A 9,548-nucleotide genomic window follows, 5' to 3' on the forward strand; every position below is an offset into this window, starting at 1 on the left:
ACAAACCCTGCTGCCTGTGGTCATTCCCACTGACACTTGGTAATTCTTTAATTAATTTCCTGCTGACTATTAAATTCTTGCAGCTCTTGTCCACCGTCTGGAGACACCTGGCCCCTCTCTGCTTCCAGTTTAGGAATAACTTAATCTCCTATTTCACTGAGATCACTGAATCTTGTGTTCCTGCCTCGGCTTCCAATCGCTCCGACTCCTCACCTCCCTCTTTTCTCACTGCACTGTCCTCTTTGCCATCATCTCCCCTGATCCCACCTCCTTCCCCATGTCTACCCAGGATCATGTTTACTCATCATCAGGATGAAACCAAAGCCCTTCCACTTCACCTGTTCCTTCCACAAGCTTCTGTTCTCAGCTCTTAACCGCCCAGCTTCCAGAAACCACAGTCACCTCCGCCACCTCTGCTTCTACTTGCCCCCGCCTTCTCCTCAACCCATCTCTCCTCCACTGCTGTCCTGGAACTGCCTTCTCGGAGGCGAGCGATGGCCCTCTTGGCACAACCTCCCCCCCCCACCACCACCACCTGTTCTTAGTGGACCTGAGCCTGCAGAACCACATCTCCTTTGTGAGCTTTTCCCTCTGCTTTCATGACCCTGCAGTGTCCTGTGCCTCCCTCACCTCCTGGCTACCTGAGAGCACCTCCTGTTTCTGCCCCTGGCCCTCCTCCCTCCCCTTCCATACTCTCTCCCTCAGTGAACTCATTCACTCTACGAAGGCCAGGAGACACAGCAGCCCTACCTGATACCAAGAAACAAACACAGAGAGGCAGCCGAGATGAGGAGACAAAGAAACATGCCCCAAATAAAAGGTTAGAACAAAGCTCCAGAAAAAGAACTAAACAAAATGGAGACAAGCAATCGACCACATGCAGAGTTCAAAACACTGGTTATGGGCATGCTCAGTGATCTCAGTGAGCACGTCAATAGAGATAGGAAACATAAAAATGGAGATAGAACACATTTAAAAAGTCAGAAATGAAGAATACATTAGAGGGAATCAACAGTACATTACATGAAGCAGAGGATCGAATAAGTGATTTGGAAGACAAGGTAGCAGACAACACCCAATCAGAACAGCAAAAAGAGTCTACGGCCATGCCACCCTGAACATGCCCGATCTCGTCTGATCTCGGAAGTACTTGGATGGGAGACCACCTAGGAAGACCAAGTAGTGTAGTCATTAGGAAAAAAAGAACAGTAAAAAGGAAAAGAATCAAAAAAAAAAAATGAGTATAGTTTAAGGGGCCTCTGGGACATTAAGTAGACCAACATTCGCATAATAGAGGTACCAGAAGGAAAAGAGAGAGCGCAAGGAATTGAAAACTTATTTGAAGAAATAATAACAGAAAATTTCCCTAACTTGGCCAAGAAAATAAACATACAAGCCCAGGAAGTGCAGAGAGTCCCAAACAAGATAAACCCAAAGAAACTCACACCAAGACATCATCATTAAATTGCCAAAGGTTAAAGACAAAGAGGGAATCTTAAAAGCAGCAAGAGAAAAGCAGTTAGTTATCTCAAAAGACCTCCCATAAGACTCTCAGCTGATTTCTCAACAGAAACTCTGCAGGCCAGAAGAGATTGGCATGAAATAGTCAAAGTGATGGAAAGCAAGGACCTACAACCAAGATTACTCTATCCAGCAAAGCTGTCAATTAGAATCAAAGGACAGATAAAAAGCTTCCTAGACAAGAAAAGGCTAAAAGAGTTCATCCCCACAAAACCAGTATTACAAGAAGTATTAAATAGACTTCTTTAAGAAGAAGTAGAAGAAAAAAAGGTCAAAAATATGAATAATAAGATGGCAATAACTACATATCTATCAACAATTACTTTAAATGTAAATGTATTAAATGCTCCAATCAAAAGACATAGGGTGGCTATGGACAAGAGACCCACTTCAGCTTACAATCCTTTATTTTTTTTATTTTTTAAACTTACATCACCTGGACTTCCTAGGTGGTCTCCCATCCGAGTACTAACCAGGCCCAACCCTGCTTAGCTTCCAAGATCAGACAGGATTGGGCTTGTTCAGGCTAGCATGGCTGTAGACAAAGAGATCCCCTTCAGATAGAAAGACACACACAAACTGAAAGTTAAAAGAAAGAAAAAAAATATTTCATGAAAATAGGAACAAACAAGCAAAACAGCTAGGGTAGCAATAACAATACTTATACCAGACAAAACAGACTTTAAAACAAAGGCTATAAGAGAAAAAAATAAAAAAATAAAAGACCCAGCAATTTCACTTCTGGGTATTTATTTGAAGAAACCCAAAACACTATTTTGAAAAGACATATGCATCCATATGTTCATTGCAGCATTATTTACAATAGCTAAGGTATGGAAGAGACCAAAGCGCCCATCAATAGATGAATGGATAAAGAAAAAATGGTACATATATACAATTGAACATTACTCAGTCATAAAAAATAATGAAATCCTGCCATCTGCAACAACATGGATGGACCTAGAGGGCATTCCACTGAGTAAAATAAGATAGACAGAAAAAAACAAATACCATATGATTTCACTTATATATAAATCTAAAAACTAAAATGAATGAACAAACAAAACAGAAACAAATTCATAGATAAGAACATTTTGATGGTTGCCAGATGAGAAGGGGGGCTGGGAGAATGGGGGAAGGAAGGGAAGAGATTAAGAGGTACAAATTGGTGGTCATGGAGACATAAACGATAGCATAGGGAATATAGTCAATAATATTGTAGTAACGATGTACGGTGTCAGATAAGTACTAGATTTATCTGGGTGATCACTTTCTAAGTTACATAAATGCCTAATCACTATGTTGTACACCTGAAACTTTATATTCTATGTCAACTGTAACCGAAATATAAAAAATTATTTTAAAAAATGGTTATTAAATGGTCATTGAGTTCACCTACCTTCTGGTCCTATAAAGTAGCCTCCCTGGCATAATATGCTCTTCTTTTTCTTTTCTCCCTCACATCTTTCCCAAACTTTAGCCAAACTGAATTACTCTCTGTTGCCCTAACTTGTCCCTCTCTCCTGCTTCCACGGTCTCCCTTATGCTGATTCTCATCAGAAATGTCTTGGCCCCTCCATGTAGCCTTTCCATCCAGCAAGATGGTACAGATGCCAGCTCCAACAGGGACTTCCGATCTCACCAACTAAATGCCCTTTCTCCCTTCTCGAAACCTGAAAAACACTTTGTTTATACTTCTTATCCACTTACTCCCATTCTGTTCATTCATTCATTCATTCATTCCACGACATTTCTTGAACTCACAGTGGCTCAGAATCTGTCTTGGCACGGGAGGCATGGCAGGAAACAGGGCATGGAGTCCCTGCCCAGGAGATATGTGGGTGCCCAGAGAAAGAAGGAGTTAAATGCTGGTTACCATAAAAATGTGATGACTGTTAGAAAAGGAGGCGTTCGGGATGCTTTGAGAGGGAATGGCACGAGGCTCTAACCTGGTCCAAGTCCAAGCGCGTCTCTGAAGAAGTGAGGGTCCCTGAGAACCGGAGGGCGCATGCGCAGCAGTTGGCCCGGAAAGGGGGGATTCCAGGCACAGGAACTGAAGGAACTAGCGATTAAAAGAGAGTTCTTTGTTGTCTTGTTTTTGTTTTGTTTTGTTTTGTTTTGTTTTGTTTTGTTTTGTTTTGTTTTGTTTTGTTTTGTTTTGTTTTGTTTTGTTTTGTTTTGTTTTGTTTTGTTTTGTTTTGTTTTGTTTTGTAACTCATAAGGTAAGTATTATTGTTACCCTTAGTGAAGAAACTGAAGCCCCAAGCCCTGGCTGATGTTACACCACAGGAAGAGCCAGGTCCTAAAACTGCCTCTTCCGACTCCAAATTCATGGCTCTTCTTACTACACAGCTAAAGTGGTAGGAATCAGTGGTAATAATTTGAAAATCATTTCCCTAAGTATGTAATATAATTAATGAGTTTGCGCACATATTTTAGGAACACAAGTATGTGAGGGAACATCAGGTTTTTTGTTTATTTTGCTGTCTGTTTAAAAAAAAAAAAAGCTGAGTATGGAGTGGCAGAGAAAAGGGAATTCCTCTAGTACAGTGAAATATCTAGGTGAAGAATCAATAGGCCTTGTGTTAATTTGCCTCCAGGATATTGGCATTAATGCCAAAATCTGACTCCTTGCCAAGGTTGGAAACGATTTGCCTGGACTGGGGCGCCATCTAGTGGACATTTCCACATCCTCTTTGGTACTGGCGCTTAGAGCCTAGCCTCACATTGAACGCAAGGTGGCCTGCTGGTTCTCTCAAGGTTTCTGTAGGCAGTGCCTTTGGGATTTTAATGGAAAAAAGCTGATTTAATAGGATATTTCTTTCCTTTATTTAGAAGATTCATTTGCATATCTATTTCCTCAAAATTTTAGTTATGAGTTCTAATTCTTTGGTTTTGTCGTTTGATTTTTATAAGAAGTCTCCATTGCTTTTATAAGAAGTCACCAGGCAACTTGTGTGTGTGTGTGTGTGCGTGTGTGTGTGTGTGCGCACGCACGCACTTATCAGTGATTTGTACCATGACATGACAGGGAGGTTACCATGCCTAGAGCAGCTAGTGAAAATTGGAGGGCGGAGGGAGACCACCCTGAGACAGCCCACGCAGGATGTCAGCTATTGTACATGGAGCATGTGGGCTGTGATGCTGTGATATGCTTGATTTTCTCAAGCCAGGCCTGACATGTACCTAGCTTGATCTTTCCCACAGGCTCACGCATCCCCTGCAGTGGCTGAGTCACTGTGAGGGACTGTTCTCACAGAGGTGTGTGACCTCAGGGGAAACACTCCTGGACATGTCCGGCCTACAATGACAGTTAATATAGCATACTGTTAAGTCATTCAGAACACGCGAGAATAGGTGATGCTTCCAGGTGGTTAACCAATTTGGCAAATTTTATTAGCACTTATCCTCTATCTGGGGTTCTTTTTATACTCATAACCTCTGAAGCACTTTTTCAAACTCCTCGAAAGAATCAAGTGACATTTCTCTCTTTGAAAAATATACTCAACTGCCTTCCTGAAATTTAGATCTTAAGGAGTAATTAAGTGAATAAAATAAGTATATCTTGTTTTTGCAAAAACCTGTTCACACAGCATATTTTAGTAAGGATCGTGTTTCTTAGTTGGGGTGTGGGTAATTATAGAATCTCCTCAGAGTTTGACTAAAATTATGGATCATCTCTCTAGAAAAATATGCTCAAATATACATTTTGATTCACTGCCTCCCAAAGGGGCTTAAAATTCTATCACTAGAGAAAGGGAATAGTTGGTGTTGTGGTTCATGGCCTTTTCAGAGTTTCTTGTCAATTCAATTTTATTCAATAAATCACTGGAGTGTTTGCCAGGTGCCAGGCGCTGGGCTAAGTGCTGAGTATACAAAAACAAACAGATACAGTCCATGACATCAAGAAATGTCATTACGTGTTCTCATCTTATCACTTACCTTCCGTAGACTTCATATTTTGAAAGAATTGATTTATAGAATTCCAATTACCAGTTATTCTCTATTTGTCTTTCCCTAGGATAACCAATGTCACTGCCATGAAGAATCATGGATTGCATAGAACCTGGAACACAGCAGGCGTTCAATAAATGCTCCATTATATCGAATGGAGTTGATAAAATTCTAATCAAAGGTAAAAAAGATAGTTATTCTTTTGAGTTTTATCGTGGATAAACTTTTTTTCTAAAGGCTAAACTGATATCTTAAAAGCCTTTTGAAATATTGTAACTAGTCTGTGAACACAGTTTAACCTGAGGACACCAGTTGCCAAGAGCCATTGATTAGATGCTCTGAATCTACTGTCTTTGAAAAGGCTCTTGCCTTTCAAGAATTCCAATTATTCAATAAAAGTCACTGATATGTTGATTAATGAAAGAAAAAAATCATATAAATCCTTCTTTCATATCATAAACCAAAATAAATTCTGGAAGAATTAAAGACTTAAATAGCTTAAATGAAAGGAAAAGAGAGAGAGAAAAAAAGAAAGGAGGAAAGAGAAGGAGGGAATAAATAAGTAAATATCTGATCTTCTGAGTGGGGAGAATTTTCTAAACACAAAAACAAGATTAAAAAATTTCAATGAAAAAAATTCAACGTTTGACTTTTCAAAAACATTTTAAGGCAAGTAGCAAGCTGGGAAATGAATTGACAACAAATATAGCAAAGGTTGAACAAAGTTAATTAAAGGATCAAAGCGTATCGAGAATAGAATAGACATTGAGCAAAAGGGCTGCTCAGGTGTGGCAGACACCGAGGCTTCAGTCACGCAGCGCGGATGTCGACTTCTAAACGCCTTTCCGCAGCACAGCAGCAGAGCCTCTAACTTAGACCCCAAAACACCGAAAACCACATTTCCTTGACTCGCTTGCTGGAAGGTGTTCAGCTCAGCAAAATCTACACATAAATGCAAGCAACCTAAATGCTCACTGTTAATGGGAGAGTTGAGTAAACTCTGGTGAATCCATAGAGATTATTATACGGTTATTTCAAATGATGTTTAAGAAAGGTTTTTAATAACCTGAGATTACAGAAATCCCAAGGAAAATTACCTCCGTGGAGACTGTGAACTTCCCTCAACCCCAATTCTAAAACAAGCAAGCATCTTTCCTTCTCATGAAGATCCAACAAAATGACATTAATAAGGTTGTAAATATTGTCTTGTGTTCTCCATATCTCTTTATTTATGGTTTCTCCTTCTTTCCTTAAAGAAGTTTTTATTTAAGAAACCAACTCGCTTCGTAATCAGTGGTAGGGGAAGCGAAATGGTATTGTCACTGAAGTGAGAAAGAATGGGGAAACCAGACCCATGCTCCCTGGGGTTTTAGGAATGAGGCTGAGATCCAAACCCTTGGAGGAGAGGGTGGAGGGGTGGAGCAGTCAACTTCCTTAATAACTAGAATGTGGAAAAAATAAAATTATACTAATCATGTCTTTTATTTTGTGTTTTGACATCTTGAGGGTGCCTCGCTGGCTGGGGAGAGACTGGTCCTCTTAGGTCTAGCTAATTTCTGAGATAATGAAAAATTCACTTGGGAACGTGCCCTTCCCACACAAACCAACCAATCCTGAGTCAATATTCCCAAACGTTTCTTTTATCTAATTCTCACACACAAAGCCAAAATTCCCACTGCCCTAAATCACCCAGAACCAGGCACCAGACAACTAGAGAACATCCCCATAGCCCAGAGCCCATTGACACTCACATTGTCCAATCCTAAATTGTTTCCCCTGGCCTGCCTTGCCTTTCCTGAAGAAAACACAATAAAAGCTGTTGACCATGCTTTCTCCCTTGCTCCCGCTTCTGCCTTCTGACCAAACCTGGCCGAGCATGGCATGACATGCTCCCTTCTCTTGGAAACTATAAGAAATAAATTCTTCTTTCAATGGCATGAAACTTCAATGTCATCACTCAGCCATTTCCCTAAATTAAAATCCTGTGATAACAATCATTGATACAGATATACTGAAGACTTCCAAAGCTAAGGCATAAGGGCAATGTGCCTCTCACCTGGTCTCTTTCTCTCGGATGCTCCCCCTTGAAACGTTTGAAAGCATGTTGTGAAGATGCCCAGGCCACCTGGAGAACCCACATGTAAATGTTCCAGCTAATAGCTCCAGCTAATGTCCCAGCCAAGAACCAGCATCAACTGCCAAGCATGTGAATGAATGATCTTTCAGATGTTTCCAGGCCCCAGCTTTCAAGCCCTCTGGCTGAGTTCCCAACACTGAGAAGAAAGGCAAGCTATCTCCACTGTGTCCTGTCCAAGTTCCCAACCCACAGAATTCATGAGCATAATAAATGTTTGCTGATGCCACTTAATTTGGGGTTAATTTGTTATGCAACCAAATTAACTGGAACAGAGAATAAGTTACTTTGTAGTAGTAATAATAATAGTAATAGTAATAAACAAATTAAAGCAAAGCGTGTGGAGTGGCTTTGGGACCAGACAGTGGGTAGAAGCTGCAAGGGCCCTGAGGAGAGTATTCGTGAAAGTATAAAGAGACACAGAGGCACTGTCAACCGAAGTCTGATGACTCTTCAGGAAGTTATCAGGAAGAGCTAAAAGAAACACGAAGGAAATATTAGAAGTTGAAGAAAAAGGACTTTGAAATATATTGGTAGAAAAGTTTGCAGTGATGTTGCCTGTGGTAATGTGTGAAATACAAAGTATACCTAGTAATCTGGATGATGTAACTAAGAACTCCAGGCTGAGTGTCGGAAGTGCTGTTCAGATTCTCCTAGCTCCTCACAGTAAAATACGAGAGGAGAGAGATGAACTAAAAAATGAATCATTCCATTTTCAAGTGAAATTTATAGAAAATATGGAGGATCTAGAACTTATTAGGTTAAAAAAAAAATCTATTCTCCATTCCAAATTCTTCAAAAATTCTCAAATTTAGAAAAGGCATTGGAACAAAAATAAAACCTAGTGTGGAATTACGTGACCATCTGTTAAGATCTCCGAGAGATCTAAGTCGATGCCTTTAAGAACTATTCAGACAGACCAAAGGTACTCTGAGGATCTTAAGAGCATGCTCCAAATATTTTCCTGTGACAATAAAGTTTCTAAGAGTTTTAAGGGTTTTGGCTCTTGGCAGCATTACAGAAACTCTGGAATAGAGAAGAATTTATCTCAATTAAATTTCAAAGTATGGCTTTTGTCTAATAATGTGTTCTCTGATAAATTCATAGACAGATTGCAAAGTTACAAAGAGAAATGTAGCAAAAACATCACCACCTTGAATCTAAAAGAGAAAGAGACAATACAAAAAGAAAAGAAGCCCATGGACCCCAAACTACTACTGCAACAAAAAGCAGCTAGAAAACTACAGCTGGAAACACTGGGCATTTTTTATGAAAAAGAAAGGATGACTTAAAGGGCAGTACAATGGAAACTCATTCCCAGACAGAAGGACCAAGATCTGCTCAAGGAACTGGAAAGATATACATATATCTGGCTGGGTTTCAGAATTATCATGGACCAGGGATCACTGTGTGCCTCCTGTGTCCTCTCTCCCTTTGAGTGACAATGTCTGTACTATTTACATATGTCTGTCCCATTACTATTTGTTTAATGTGGGGGGAGCAGGTAACTTGTCCATTTAGTTTATAGGGTTTCAGATCAAAATATGATAGGCTGAACTTGAGGTGTACACCCAAGGTGCCTCGTCTAGGAGACGAGATCCTAGACATTGAGAGGGAGCCGATGCCGTAAAAGGATGACTTCGGGACGCTGTGGGGGTGGAATAAGTATATTTTGCATGTGAGAAAGATGAATTGTGGACAGAGGGCAGACTGTGGTAGGTTATGTTATTCAAAAAAGGCCATAGCAGTCTTTCTGGTCCCAGAGTTGCTCCTCAACACTCTTCCTATAAAAGGCGAGAGTCTAATTCCCTTCCCCTGGAATGTGGCCTTGTCTTCGAAGCAGCTGCCTTGACAAGTAGAATGTAGAAAAAGATACGGTGAGCGACTTCCAAAGTGAGGTCATAGGGGGCAACTTACCTTCCAGCCGAGTCTATCTTTC

At 40.4% G+C, this 9,548-nt stretch overlaps 1 pseudogene; it reads right to left on the reverse strand.

The window, feature by feature from the left end:
• Positions 1-1,945: 1,945 nt before the first annotated feature.
• On the reverse strand, positions 1,946-2,064 carry LOC111739770 (annotated as a pseudogene).
• Positions 2,065-9,548: the final 7,484 nt, after the last annotated feature.

Source organism: Pteropus vampyrus, unplaced genomic scaffold (genome assembly GCF_000151845.1).
Source record: "Pteropus vampyrus isolate Shadow unplaced genomic scaffold, Pvam_2.0 Scaffold53, whole genome shotgun sequence".
Taxonomy (NCBI): domain Eukaryota; kingdom Metazoa; phylum Chordata; class Mammalia; order Chiroptera; family Pteropodidae; genus Pteropus; species Pteropus vampyrus.